This window comes from Oryctolagus cuniculus, chromosome 4, assembly GCF_964237555.1.
Source record: "Oryctolagus cuniculus chromosome 4, mOryCun1.1, whole genome shotgun sequence".
Classification (NCBI taxonomy): domain Eukaryota; kingdom Metazoa; phylum Chordata; class Mammalia; order Lagomorpha; family Leporidae; genus Oryctolagus; species Oryctolagus cuniculus.
In genome coordinates this window covers 29,639,034-29,655,114 of record NC_091435.1, presented here as the reverse complement: position 1 = coordinate 29,655,114, position 16,081 = coordinate 29,639,034, and the positions used below count along the sequence as shown (strand labels likewise).

The window sequence follows — 16,081 nt, the reverse complement described above, 5'->3', positions numbered from 1 at the left end:
GCTGTCTGCTGAACCAGAAAAAATTTCAGTTGGGACTCTACCACAACTAGTTGATTCTGGTACTTTGAGGGTGAGGGAGGAGACAATGTGTCCTCACCTCCTGGAGTAAAGTAGCCACTTACACTCCAGGCAGCTCTGCAGGCCAGACTCAAAATCATTGAATGACCATGGAATTCTCCCCCAGTCAAAGCCTCTGGTGGTGGTGCTCTACAGCTGGGCTGTTGTGTCAGCTTCTTCCTACATTTTCATGAGTTTAGTGACTCCCATTTGGAAGCCAGCTGCATAGAGAGTGTAGATGGCAGTGTGTCCTCTCTCCTCATTGTCCCATGGAGTCTCTACTCCGTTCTGTCACTTCTATACTGAATATTCTCTCAACCAGTACCCTGGGAACACAATCCTTCCTTTGTTTTCTGGTATCTTTCTGTGGTTGAGGTCAGTTTGACTTTCCAGTATTTGGCCATCTCGGATCTTCCAGTATACTAGGCAATTGGGAACCAAAAACAAGCAGGACTAGCAATACTCACATCAGATAAAACAGACTGTAAATTTTAAAAACTGTAAAAGAAACAAAAAAGAACATAATATATTGATAAGAGGATCAATTCAGCAAAAAGACACAAAAATCTAGTATTAGTGCACCCAACACAAGAACACACAGATATACATAGAAATACTATTAGACCTAAAGGGAAGGAAAGACTCCAGTAGAATCATCGTGGGGGACTTCAACATCAATGGACAAATTATCCAGACAGAAAATTTACAAAGAGACGTCAGAGTTGAACAATACTATTAAGTATATGTAACTAATACACATTTATAAGACATTTCGCCTAACAGCTACACGGTAAATATCCTTCTTACCAGCATATGGGACATTTTCTAGGTTACACCATATATTGGTCCCAAACCCAGTCTTAGTAAATTTAAAAAGACTGAGAATATACCATGATCTTCTCAGACCACAGAGGAATAAGACTAGAAATCAGCAAGGACAATGGAAAATTTATAAATACATAGGAATTAAACATCATGCTACTGAATGACCAATGGGTCACTGAAGAAATTAAGAAGGGAATCATAAACTTTCTTAACACAAATGAATATAAAAGCACAACACATCAAAACCTGTATGATATAGCAAAAAAAGCAGTATTAACAGAGAAGTTTATAGTGATGTTCTTACATTTAAAAAATACAGTAAAAAACAGTATGGGATGACACCCCATTTTGAATTTATTCCTTTACTTATATATGAAAAGTTACTTTTGCCACACAGAGTAACACATTCACATGTTACAGACATTAAGATGTGGGTATATTTAAGGGACTATTATTCTGTATACCACAGCTGTTGTACCATTGCAACTTTCAACCACTGAAACATTTCTAGAAATTTAAATTCCTCTGATTGATTTGCTACATTTGAATAAATAAAAATGATACTTTTTCCATTGCTTTGAATTTTTTAAATTTTTTCAAAGAGAAATTTGCTGTGTCCATAAATTTTGCAAGTGAATATATACAAGAATTTTATTCATGTTGAATTTTCTAACTCGTTTTCATGAACAATACATTTGACAAGCTCTGTTTGTCTTCTTTTCATGCTCTCATACAACCATCTACAGATTTAATTTGATTTCAGAAAGATTTAAAGCTGATTTCTCTCTTCTTGAATGTTGAAATTATGCTTTCACAATAGATAAATTGCCTGATGAATAAAAACCACTAGTGCTTTTTTTCTATGAGAGGAAATGAAAATGCTCAACTATACCGGAGATTATTTGTTCTTTGAATAGTGACTGGTTAGCTTTTAAAAATGAGATCTGACTCCCACTCGACCTAAATCAAACATTTCAAAAATACAACTTAATAAACAATAAAATGATTTTTCCTATGGCCAATTACCCAGTAAATATACTATGCAAATCTCAAGTCCTTCTTTTCTTTGTAAATATAAAGCAACTTAGTTCCTATAATAAAAAAGTCAGAAGAAATAGAAGAGGCACAATTTAAAATCAGTTAGTATTACTGTTATTTTTTTTCATAGCTCTGGTAAATGGTGGATATTAATTTATAATTATATTGGATTAAAAGGGACTTTTTCTTTTCTAGCTACTTCTTCAACTTCATGAAAAGGTCTACTAAGTCTAATTAACTGGGCCTGTTGTGCCCAGATCGTGGGATCCCCAAATGCCGCCAGAAACTCGAACACACCTAAATGCAAAAACAAGGTTTATTTCAGAAGTACAAGCCGCAGCAGGGACCCCATCTACCGAACACTGCAGCGGAGGGCAGAGGAAGGCCCCGAGCCATGCTCTGGAGCCTCTTTTAAAGCAGGGTTACGTCATCGAGGGGTGCGGCGTGACAGTGGATTGGCTGGGGTCACCTCTGGTACTTCCTGATCCACTGCGGTTGTTCCTGATTGGTTTGGACCCAGGTGATTTCCTTACATGGTGAACGCTAGCGAGCTGTTCTGTTGTAAGTTTCGGTTTCCCCTGAGTGACGCTGCTTTTACGGGAAGTCGGGCCTGCCTCCCTAATTGGAGGCACTTTTTCAAAATGTAGTTACTCCAGTCCTTCAGACCTCTTCTTCTATCCTTCATCCTCAAGATCTTCTGAACAACCAGCTTCAAATATCAGGTCTATAGAGATAACTCTCATATTACCAGATTACAGAATGGCTGACTGTCTCACTGCTAACAAGGTTGCATTTAAATACTCCTCATTGACTCAAACCCAAAATATAAAAACTTTAGTCATCACTCCCATTACCATGAAGAGAGGAAAGATTAATGAGGTAGAGAAGGGGGTAGACTTTTGGTCTAGAGTTAACACGCCTATATCCCATATTACAGTGCATGGGTTTGAGTCCTGGCTATGCTCCCAGTGCAGCTTCCTGCTAATGCACACTCTAGGAGGAAGTGGGTGACGGCTCAAGTACTTTGGTCCACAACACAGAGCCCTAGATTTAGTTCCCAGCTCCTAGCTCCTAATTCAATCTGGCCTTACTCTGGCTGTTTTACATGCACTTGTAGAATGAAACAGCGGATATGATCTCTCTCTCTCTCTCTCTCTCTCTCTCTTTCCCCCTCCTCTGTCTTTCTAGTAAATAATTTTTTTTTTACCTTTCAATCTATTTTTTTTAACTTTTATTTAATGAATATAAATTTCCAAAGTACGGCTTATGGATTACAATGGCTTCCCCCCCATATCGTCTCTCCCACCCGCATCCCTCCCCTTTCCCACTCCCTCTCCCCTTCCATTCACATGAGGATTCATTTTCGATTCTCTTTATATACAGAAGATCAGTTTAGCATACATTAAGTAAAGATTTCAACAGTTTGCTCCCACACAAACATAAAGTGAAAAATAATAGATGATTTTTTTTTAAATGATGATGAAATCAGATCAGACCTATTGTCATGTTTAATCCCAGTGAGAGTCAAGTTGGGAGTTGATAATTTCTTCTTTTTTTTTTTTACAGAAGATCAGTTTAGTATACATTAAGTAAAGATTTCAACAGTTTGCACCCCCATAGAAACACAAAGCGAAATATATTGTTTGAGTACTCATTATAGCATTAAGTCTCAATGTACGGCACATTAAGGACAGAGATCCTACATGAGGAGTAAGTGCACAGTGACTCCTGTTGTTGACTTTACCAATTGACACTCCTGTTTATGGCATCAGTAATCTCCCTATGCACCAGTCATGAGTTTCCAAGGCTATGGAAGCCTTTTGAGTTCACCGATTCTTATCTTGTTTAGACAAGGTCATAGTCAAAGTGGAGGTTCTCTCCTCCCTTCAGAGAAAGGTACCTCCTTCTTTGAAGACCTGTTCTTTCCACTGGGATCTCACTCACAGAGATCTTTCATTTAGGTGGTTTGTTTGTTTGTTTGTTTTTTTTGTTTGTTTTGTTTTTTTTTTTTTGCCAGAGTGTCTTGGCTTTCCATGCCTGAAATACTCTCATGGGCTTTTCAGCCAGATCGGAATGCCTCTAGGGCTGATTCTGAGGCCAGAGTGCTGTTTAGGACATCCACCATTCTATGAGTCTGCTGAGTATCTCACTTCCCATGTTGGATCACTCTTCCCTTTATTTATTCTATCAGTTAGTATTAGCAGGTACTAGACTTGTTTATGTGCTTCCTTTGACTCTTAGTCCTTTCATTATGATCAATTGTGAACTGAAATTGATCACTTGGAATAGTGAGATGGCATTGGTACATGCCAGCTTGATGGGATTAAATTGGAGTCCCCTGGTATGTTTCTAACTCTACCATTTGGGGCAAATCAGCTTGAGCATGTCCCAAATTGTACATCTCTTCCCTCTCTTATTCCTACTCTTATGTTTAACAGGGATCACATTTCAGTTAAATTTCAACACTTAAGAATAACTGTGTATTAATTACAGAATTATTTTTTTTACAGTAAAACATTTATTATAGAATAAGTAAGGCAAAACCTAAAACATAATTGAAAGTACAATATTTGAAAGAAACAGTGTGCAAATGAACTGTTTTCATTTTATGGGAGCACAAACTATTTATTTTTCAGGTTGTAGGAAGAAGTGATAAATGAGTCTAATAGTTTCAAGGTTTAGGATTTTAACATCCAAAGTAGAAATACTGTTAACAAAAGGTCAGAATTGAAAAAATAAGTCAAAAGCACTCACTATATAGTACATTTTACATTTAAAAAGCATACATTGAGTGTTTTCTTCTAGTGTGAAAAGAAATCCTCGTAATCTAATTCCATTTCCTCATCAAATTTCATTAGAGTGAAAATAAGAAAGCTAGGTATAAATAGAAGTGTACTGACAATAGAGAATGGGAAATCAGAAAACAGAAGCAGCAGATGGAAGAGGGGTTCTCGAGTTAGCCACATGCAGAGATTGTATCTTGGGCCAGGGAAGTGGATTTACCAAGGCATGGAATTCAAATTCACGTGTGCAATCCCTGCTGGGACTAGGACTTGGTTACGGGGACCTCTGCAATCTAGGGTACAGGGTGGGACTGAAAGTAAGATGCTTGTTTTAAAGTCCAGATAAAGAATTCCATACTCTCAGATCCTACAGTCCACGCAGACAGCTAATTGCTCTTCACCCACAAAAGCTCAAGGATGGCAGTTGAGGAAGAAAACGAAATATTGCATTGAAAACAGAGTTAAATATGCTGTCTATATTGAAGGAGGAATGATACTTCTTTTCTAGGGAAACCAAAGAGTTCAAGAAAAAAGTCCTAGAGATTCTGACTGGCCTTTGGATGTTCTCCCCCAAAACAACACACAAAATGTGCAATAACTGGTTCATTTACTCAAAGATGATTCTCTCCTGTCTCTTTCACTCTCTCCCTTTCTCTCAGACACATACACATATTATTTCCCATCAGTCTTTTGTGTACTTCACTTTCAAATATAAATGGACCGTTGAGGATTATATTTTTTTTACTTTTATTTAATGAATATAAATTTCCAAAGTACGATTTATGGATTACAATGGCTTCCCCCCCATACTGTCCCTCCCACCCACAACCCTCCCCTTTCCCACTCTCTCTCCCCTTCCATTCACATCAAGATTCATTTTCGATTATCTTAATATACAGAAGATCAACTTAGTATACATTAAGTAAGGATTTCAACAGTTTGCTCCCACACAGAAACATAAAGTGAAAAATAATAGATGATTTTTTTAAATGATGATGAAATCAGATCAGACCTATTGTCATGTTTAATCCCAGTGAGAGTCAAGTTGGGAGTTGATAATTTCTTTTTTTTTTTTTTACAGAGGATCAGTTTAGTATGCATTAAGTAAAGATTTCAACAGTTTGCACCTCCATAGAAACACAAAGCGAAATATATTGTTTGAGTACTCGTTATAGCATTAAATCTCAATGCACAGCACATTAAGGACAGAGATCCTACATGAGGAGTAAGTGCACAGTGACTCCTGTTGTTGACTTTACCAATTGACACTCCTGTCTATGGCATCAGTAATCTCCCTATGCTCCAGTCATGAGTTTCCAAGGCTATGGAAGCCCTCTGAGTTCTCCGATTCTTTTCTTGTTTAGACAAGGTCATAGTCAAAGTGGAGGTTCTCTCCTCCCTTCAGAGAAAGGTACCTCCTTCTTTGAAGACCTGTTCTTTCCACTGGGATCTCACTCACAGAGATCTTTTGCCAGAGTGTCTTGGCTTTCCATGCCTGAAATACTCTCATGGGCTTTTCAGCCAGATCCGAATGCCTTTAGGGCTGATTCTGAGGCCAGAGTGCTATTTAGGACATCTGCCATTCTATGAGTCTGCTGAGTATCTCACTTCCCATGTTGGATCACTCTCCCCTTTATTTATTCTATCGGTTAGTGTTAGCAGGTACTAGACATGTTTATGTGCTCCCTTTGACTCTTAGTCCTTTCATTATGATCAATTGTGAACTGAAATTGATCACTTGGAATAGTGAGATGGCATTGGTACATGCCACCTTGATGGGATTGAATTGGAATACCCTGGTATGTTTCTAACTCTACCATTTGGGGCAACTCAGCTTGAGCATGTCCCAAATTATACATCTCTTCCCTCTCTTATTCCCACTCTTATGTTTAACAGGGATCACATTTCAGTTAATTTTCAACACTTAAGTATAACTGTGTATTGATTACAGAATTAAACTAGTCCTATTAAGTAGAACAGACAAAAAAACTACTAAGAGGGATAACGTATTAAGTTGTTCATTAACAGTCAGGGCTATGCTGATCAAGTCACCGTTTCCCATAGTGTCCATTTCACTTCAACAGGTTTCCTTTTTGGTGTTCAGTCAGTTGTCACCGATCAGGGAGAACATATGGTATTTGTCCCTTTGGGACTGGCTTATTTCACTCAGCATGATGTGTTCCAGATTCCTCCATTGTGTTGCAAATGACCGGATTTCATTGTTTTTTACTGCGGTATAGTATTCTAAAGAGTACATATCCCATAATTTCTTTATCCAGTCTACCGTTGATGGGCATTTAGGTTGGTTCCAGGTCTTAGCTATTGTGAATTGCGCTGCAATAAACAATAGGGTGCAGACCACTTTTTTGTTTGCCAATTTAAATTCCTTTGGGTAAATTCCAAGGAGTGGGATGGCTGGGTCGAACGGTAGGGTTATCTTCAGGTTTCTGAGGAATCTCCAGACCGACTTCCATAGTGGCTTTGCCAGTTTGCATTCCCACCAACAGTGGGTTAGTGTCCCTTTTTCCCCACATCCTCGCCAGCATCTGTTGTTGGTAGATTTCTGCATGTGAGCCATGCTAACTGGGGTGAGGTGAAACCTCATTGTGGTTTTGATTTGCATTTCCCTGATTGCTAATGACCTTGAACATTTTTTCATGTGCCTGTTGGCCATTTGGATTTCCTCTTTTGAAAAATGTCTACTGAGGTCCATCTCTTAAGTGGGTTGTTGGTTTTGTTTTTGTGGAGTTTCTTGATCTCTTTGTAGATTCTGGTTATTAACCCTTTATCTGTTGCATAGTTTGCAAATATTTTTTCCCATTCTGTCGGTTGTCTCTTCACTCTCCTGACTGTTTCTTTTGCAGTGCAGAAACTTCTCAATTTGATGCAATCCCAATAGTTGATTTTGTCTTTGACTGCCTGTGCCTCCCGGGTCTTTTCCAGAAATTCTTTGCCTGTGCCAATATCTTGCAGGGTTTCTCCAATGTTCTCTAATAATTTGGTGGTGTTGGGTCGTAGATTTAGGTCTTTAATCCTTGCTGAGTGGATGTTTGTGTAAGGCGAAAGGTAGGGGTCTTGCTTCATGATTCTGCATGTGGAAATCCAATTTTCCCAGCACCATTTATTGAATAGACTGTCCTTGCTCCAGGAATTGGTTTTAGATCCTTGATCAAATATAAGTTGGATATAGATGTTTGGATTGATTTCTGGTGTTTCTGTTCTGTTCCATTGATCTATCCATCTGTTTCTGTACCAGTACCATGCTGTTTTGATAACAACTGCCCTGCAGTATGTCCTAAAATCTGGCATTGTGATGCCTCCGGCTTTGTTTTTGTTGTACAAGATTGCTTTAGCTATTTGAGGTCTCCTGTGTCTCCATATGAATTTCAGCATCATTTTTTCCAGATCTGAGAAGAAGGTCTTTGGTATTTTGATCGGTTTCACATTGAATCTATAAATTACCTTTGGGAGAATGAACATGTTGATGCTATTGATTCTTCCAATCCATGAGCATGGAAGATTTTTCCATTTTTTGGTATCCTCTTCTATTTCTTTCTTTAAGGTTTTGTAATTCTCATTGTAGAGATCTTTAACGTCCTTGGTTAAGCTTATTCCAAGGTATTTGATTGTTTTTGTAGCTATTGTGAATGGGATTGATCTTAGCAGTTCTTTCTCAGCCATGGCATTGCCTGTGTATACAAAGGCTGTTGATTTTTGTGCATTGATTTTATACCCTGCTACTTTGCCAAACTCTTCTATGAGTTCCAATAGTCTCTTAGTAGAGTTCTTTGGGTCCCCTAAATAAAGAATCATATCATCTCCAAAGAGGGATAGTTTGAGTTCTTCCTTCCTAATTTGTATCCCTTTAATTTGTTTTTCTTGCCTGATGGCTCTGGCTAAAACTTCCAGGACTATATTGAATAGCAGTGGTGAGAGTGGGCATCCCTGTCTGGTACCAGGTGAACCAATGGAAGGAAGACCTTTCTCTCTCTCTCTCTCCCCCTCCCTCTCTCTCTTACTGTCTAACTTTATCTGTCAAATCAATTAAAAAAAATACTGTTCAATAGACTTCAACATTTACTTTCCCCAAATCAACCAGTTCTTCTTCTATATTTAAACTTGCAAACAACCATAACAAACCTAATTGCTAACACAATGTCACTATCTTCCCTACAATTGAAAATAAATAATTAGGGAAGCATGTAACCAACAATACATAACACAGGTCTGCAAGTGGTCATAGGCTATAGTTGACAAGTTAAGAATTCATTCCTTCTCCACATTTTCCATTTTCCTTTTTTCTAAGCCAGAAGTCCAACTGGTTTCAGTTATTTATCTGATAGGATGAGCTAAATTTTTGTTCTTAATAAAAGTACTTCTAGGCCGGTGCCGCCGCTCACTAGGCTAATCCTCCACCTTGCGGCACCAGCACACGGAGTTCTAGTCCCATTCGGGGCGCCAGATTCTGTCCCGGTTGCCCCTCTTCCAGGCCAGCTCTCTGCTATGGCCAGGGAGTGCAGTGGAGGATGGCCCAAGTCCTTGGGCCCTGCACCCCATGGGAGACCAGGATAAGTACCTGGCTCCTGCCATCGGATCAGCACGGTGCACCGGCCGCAGCGCGCTGGCCGCAGTGGCCATTGGAGGGTGAACCAATGGCAAAAGGAAGACCTCTCTCTCTATCTCTCTCTCTCACTGTCCACTCTGCCTGTCAAAAAAAATAAAAAATAAATAAAAGTACTTCTGTCTTTGTTCTTGATTAGATGGCATTATTCTAAGTCTACCATTAATCTTTGCCATCCTATGTGGTAATACTGATAGGACACCAGCTGATCTCCTGGGATCAAGACATTTTTCCCACCCTTTCCCGCTATAGTGTCAGCCCTTATTCATTTAACAATAGTCTTATTCACTGCTAGCCAACTTCACAACCCCTTATATTTGCTTATTAACCTAGTGGCATGAGAAGTCAAAAATGGGCAGGTTTAACTCTTGACTTTCAATTCAATGGTACTATTGTTGGGTTCTTTGTTGAAATGTCCTATTCAGGTGGGAAAACTTTAATTTCAAATTCCAAAGAAACAAGTGTTATCCAGGTACGAAAGCATTTTTGGATCTCTGGGTGTACTTGGAAATTATTTTTTACTTTATTCTTAAAACTTTGAAACAAATTAGATTTGTGAAAATGGGAGAAGACTATATTTTTTCCCATGGGCTTTTTGAAGTATCCTTGCATTTTGACTACTTACTCACAACTATGGGTGAAAGAAAGCCTTATACTCCAATGTTACAACATTATACCCTAGCTGGTATTTTAATTGAGTTTTCAACAATTCAGTTCCATAAGAATATAGTCTCATCAAATGGTTGATAAAGAATATAATATTAGTGAATCTTAGGAGCGAAAGTCCATTGCCTACTTCACTATAAAATGGGTACTGTATTAGGGTTCTTCGGAGAAGTAGAATAAGGAGAGTAGAGAAAGATAGAGATGACACAGATACAGATGATAGATAAAATATAGATAGATAGATAGATAGATAGATAGATAGATAGATAAGGAATTAATTCACACTATTATGGAGGCTGAGAAGTTCCAAGAGTGCACTCGACAAGATGGAGACCTAGGGGAGTCTAATGTGAAAGCTCCAGCCCAAGTCTGAAGTTCTAAGAACCAAGAGAGCTAATAGTATAGTTTAATTCAAAGTCCAATAGATCAAGTCTCAAAACAAACTGGGCATCAATTTAATCTGAAGGCAGGAAAAAGCCATTGATCTTGCTCAAAAATGGTAAGGCAACAGAAGTTCCCCAAGACTCAAGGAAGAGTCACACATTTTTTTCTGTTAAGACTTTCACATGATTTAGTGAGCCTCACTTACATCAGGGAGAACAATATTTTTATTCAGTACATCTAGTCAAATGTTAATATCATCCAGAAACAACCTTACAGACACACAGAATAAAAATAAAATTTTAGTGTGGGCACAGGGGTTAAAATGATGGATAAGCCACCATGGCCCCACATTGTAGTACTTGAGTCCATGTCCCGGTTCTTGCTGCTGACTCCAGCTTCTGGCTAATGCAGACTCTGGAGGAAACTGTGATGGGTAAAGCAATGTGTTCTTGAGACCCATGTAAGAGATGTGGATTGAGTTCATTCCCTTCACTCAGTTTTTACCCCAGCCAGGGACAATTGAAGCATTTTAGGGGTAAATCAGCAGATAGGAGCTCTCTCAGTATATTTTTCTCTGTCTCTCAAATAAATAAAATAAGTTGCTTGAGGAAGGTTTTTGTGCAGCAGTTGTCACTGGGTTGCCAGTAGTCCATAGCAAAGTGCCTGAGCTGCTGTCCCAGATCTGCTTCCAATTCTAGCTTTCTGCTAATGCACACTCTAGGACATTGCAGGTTGATGGAGCAAAACATGGGTCTCTGTCACCCACATGGGAGACCTGGATAGATTCCTAGTTTCTAACTGTGGTTTGGCTGGGCCCCAACTTTTTCTGGCATTTAGGGAATGAACCAGCAGATGGGAAATATGTACCTCTCTCTCCATCTCTATATATATTTCTCTGTCTTTCAAAATATATAAAGTTTTTTAAGAGTGCTATTTATTTTTTTACCAGAAACCATTCATTTAAGGTATAGAAACTTCATACATTTCATAAACACAACTATATGAACATAGTGATTCTTTCCACCCTACTCACCCTCCCACTTGCACTCCCACCATTCTTCCTCCTCCATCTCCTATTTCCATTCTTATTTTTTACTAAGATCTATTTTCAATTAGCTTTTTACTCATATAATTAGTGCTATGCTAAGCAAGGAGTTCAACCAATAGTATGAAAAAAATAATGTTCCTCAACAATCAAGACAGGGGCTGTTCAAGTCATCGCATCTCAAAGTGTCAATTTCACTTCTATAGATTATCTTTTAGGTGTTCTATTAGTTACCACAGATCAGTGATAACATATGGAATTTGTCCTTTTATGATCAGCATATTTCACTAAGTATGTTTTCCAGTTGCATCCATTTTTTGCAAATGACAGAATTTCATTTTTTTAACCTCTGTGTAGTGTTCCATGCGGTACATATTGTCGCTCCCCCTCTTCGCAGAGGAACGACACAGGACCCTGCGCTGTTCTTTTGTCTGCTCGGCCCTTCCCAGGTTTGCTGCTGGTTCTTCCGGGGTTGGCTACAGACCCGGGTGGTTCCCCCTGCCACTTTCCCCACTTCCGCGGGGGAGCGGCACACTGCTGGCCGGCTCTCTCGGGGGCTGCTCAGATGTTATTCGGATGTTCCCCTTAGATGTTCCTGGTGCATGTTGTCTCTCTCCTCCTTTATAGTCCTCTTCCACCAATCCCAACTCTGCTACCCACACGCCGAGTACGCTGCTCTCCTCCAATCAGGAGCAGGATCAGCTCCTGCAGGTTACTGGTCGAACTGAAGGCAGCTGTGTAAAAGTTGTTTACTCCTCTCCCAGCGCCATATTGTGGGAAAGCAGATGCATAGAATAAGTCTTAATTCCAGTAACTTAGTCTAGTCCGAGTTGCTCCCCACACATATCCCATAGTTTCTTTATCCAATCTTCAGTCAAGGGACATCTTTGTTGATTCCATATCTTAGCTATTGCAAACCATTCTTCAGTAAACATGGGGGTGCAGATAACTCTTTCATATGCTGATTTCATTTCCCATGGGTAAATTCCCAGGAGTGGGCTGGCTGGGTCATATGGTAGGTCTATATTCAGATTTCTGAGATATCCCCATACTGTCTTCTACAGTGGCTATACCAGCTTACATTCCCACCAGCAACAGATTAGGGTACCTTTTTTTCCACATCCTCACCAGCATTTGTTGTTTGTTGATTTTGGTATGAAAGCCATTCTAACTAGCGTGGAGTGAAATGTTATTGTGGCTTTGATTTGCATTTCCCTGATAGTTAGTGATCCTGAGTGTTTTTTTAAATATCTGTTACCATTTGGATATACTGTTTTGAAAAATGCCTGTTTATGGGGCTGAGGCTGTGGCACAGCAGGTTAATGCCTTGGCCTGAAGCACCAGCGGTTCAAGATCTGGCTGCTCCACTTCCAATCCAGCTCTCTGCTATGGCCTGGGAAAGCAGTAGAAGATGGCCCAAATCCTTGGGCCCCTGCACCCACTTCAGAGATCTGGAAGATGCTCCTGGATCCTGGCTTCAGATTGAAGCAGTTCCAACCATTGCAGCCAACTGAGGAGTGAACCATTGGGTGGAAGACCTCTCTCTCTTTCTCTCTCTCTCTCTATCTCTCTTTCTCTCTGCCTCTCCTCTCTCTCTCTGTGTAACTCTGACTTTCAAATAAATAAATAAATCTTAAAAAAAAAAGAAAAATGCCTGTTTATGTCCTTTGCCCATGTTTGTTTGTTGTTATTGAGTTTCTCAATCTCTTTATATATTCTGGTTATTAATCCTTTATCAGTTGCATAGTTTGCAAATAATTTCCCCCATTCTGTCAGTTTCCTTTTAACTTTGCTGAGTGTTTCTTTTGCAGTGCAGAAGCTTCTCAATTTGTTGTAATCCCATTTGTCAATTTTGGCTTTGATCCTGTTTTCCCAGCATCATTTGATGAAGAGACTGTCCTTGCTTCAAGAATTGATTTTAGCTCCTTTGTCAAAGATAAATTGATTGTTGATGAGTGTTTCTGAACATTGTATTAGATGGCAAACCACTTGTCCAGATCTCCTTCAAGCTATTTGCAAACAAAGTTCTAAAGATAGCAGAAAACATTTATGCTCCAAGAACTGGAGACAAAGGATTTGGCTATAAGAGCTCCTACTTTTACAGAATATTCTAGGGTTTGAGGGCAAGGGTGGTGACTTCACAACACCATCATGGCATTGGTGGCAAGTCCATCCATGAAGAGATTTGAGGATGCGAGCTTCCTGAGGCATACTGGTCCCAGCATCTTCTCCATGACAAGCACTGGACCCAACACAAACAGTTCCCAGATTTTTTGGCTGCACTGCCAAGACTGAATGGTTGGGTGGCAAGCATATGATCTTTGACAAGGTGAAAGAAGGCATGAATATCGTAGACGCCATGGAGTGCTTTTAGGTCTAGAAATTACAAGACTAGCAAGAAGATCAGAATTACCAACTGTGGACAACTCAAATCTATTTGACTTGTGTTTTGTCTAAACCACCACACTATTCCTTCCATAGTGAAGGACAGCACCACCTAACCAAATCTACCCTCAATCTCCTCTATTTTTTGTGCTCTTGCAGCAGTTCTTTGTGTTCCAAAGCTTCCTTATACCCTTCCAAGTCTAGCTGGATTGCAGAGTTAAGTTTATGACTATGAAACGCAAACTAAACAACAACAATAAGTAACACGTCTTTTGACATTGAATTGTGAGAGGTCCAATGTATTAGCTAAAGCCTAGGCTCTGGAGTCAGACTCACTGGGTGCTCCTTTCAAGCTCAGCCATTTACTATTTCTGGAGTTAAGACAAGGCTCCTAGTATAAGATTTCTGTGAGAATTAATTGAAACATTTCATATAAAACACTTAGCCCCATGCCTGACACAAGGTCAGCACATAATAAATGTTGGCTATGACTACTTCTGCTATTCCTACTGTTTTTTGTTTTTGCATTGTATCATGAAAGCACTCAAAACCTCTCTCTGTAATTTAAAAAGCTGTCTCTGTAATTTCCTGCCACTAGATGACTATGTCTTGCCTTGGTCACTCATTCTGATCTTCAAAGGCAGAAGTTTGCCTGAGGCTTAAAATGGTAGCTCTTTACTGAGCTCACCCTGATTTCACCTTAACCATTAATTCCCCCATTCCATTCCCAAAAAAGATCTTTATTAAAATATATAAGCTAGGCTTCAGTAAACATTAATAGATACCAAAACCAATAATGTTTTTAGCTTTAATAAACCAAGCCCTTAAGATACAGTTACATTTTTCTTTCTTGTCTGAAGCATTTCTTCACCAGCTTATTCTCAGCTGGCCCTTTGAATAAGGTCAACTACTTCTTACTGACTTTTATATAATTTTAAATATATATATATGTGTGCATGTGTGTGTGTGTATTCTAGAGTTTACATCTTGATGAATCATGAAGAGTGTCTTAAACAGTCCCTGTTTTAGTACCCTTCTTGTAACTTGCAAAGTTTTAATTATAAAAATTAAATATAATGAGAAATATAAATTTTAAAGGCCCAACGTGCACAGACATGACTTACTGCTAACCTAAAGCACTTACAGAAACCAAAAACCAGGAGGAAGTTAAATTCTGATTTGTTTATTGTCTTCCAACATATTCAAGAACATCATAATAACTGTCACTATGAAAACCAAGATCAATGAAAAGAACACATAGTTTCTGACATTCTCTATTTTAAATGGAAGACAAAGTGTGTATCTTCACAATATTTATTTTGTGCTCATTTACATCAAATGAGTCAGCCAACATAAGACTTTACTTTCGTTGAACTAAATTAGAATTAGAGTGCATATATAATTTGTCAATCAAACCAGGACACAGTTCCAAGCACAAGAGGGCATTGTTAATAGCATGTCAGGAAATAGATGTAAACTGGGACCACCCCAGGACAGTCTGGACGTGTGGCCTTCGTGGACATTATAATTGGAACAGACATAGTCATCACACTCTGGGTGGATGGAGCTGGAACCAGAGGGAAGACACGCTGGCCCTGTCCCATGATAAAGAAAGCTTTCAGGGCCAGCTTTGTGGTGCAGTGGGTTAAACTGCAACCTGCAATGCCAGTATCCCATTTGAGCACAGGTCCAAATCCCAGCAGCTCCATTTCCAATCCAGCTATCTACAAATGTGCCTGGAAAAACCATGGAGGATGCCCAAGTGCTTGGGTCACTGCAACCATGTGAGAGATCTGGATGGAATTCTGAGTTCTAGCTTCATCCTGGCACAGCCCCAGGTGTTATAGTCATTTGGAGAGTGAGCTAGTAGATTTAAGAGCTTGCTTACTTTCTCTCTGTAACTTTGCCTTTCAAATAAATAAATAATTAAGAAAGAAAGAAAGAAAGCTACCTTAGCCTTTCCACTTACCATTCCCTTTAGTTGGTGCCAAAGTCTCCTATAAAGAGTTTGCTCACTAGGTTTCAGGCTCATTTAGAACACAAAAGAAAGAACCAGAAGCTTTTGATTTTCATTTTATTTCTTCCATTTTATTATCTTTTACACTTTTTTCTGGTGTAATAGCATGTACTTTTGTCATTCAGTAAACTTTTGTTTATTCAATTTAGTTTAGCACCTATTATGTGCTAGGTATACTCAGAGATGAATATGAAGCATACAAAAGGAGAGATTTAAACATGAACATTCCTAATGTCTCAAGTCAGTGTTGTCCTTGTTAT

At 39.1% G+C, this 16,081-nt stretch overlaps 1 pseudogene; it reads left to right on the top strand.

The window, feature by feature from the left end:
- Positions 1–2,193: 2,193 nt before the first annotated feature.
- LOC108177907 (peptidyl-prolyl cis-trans isomerase A pseudogene) lies at positions 2,194–13,860 on the top strand (annotated as a pseudogene).
- The last annotated feature ends 2,221 nt before the right edge of the window (positions 13,861–16,081 follow it).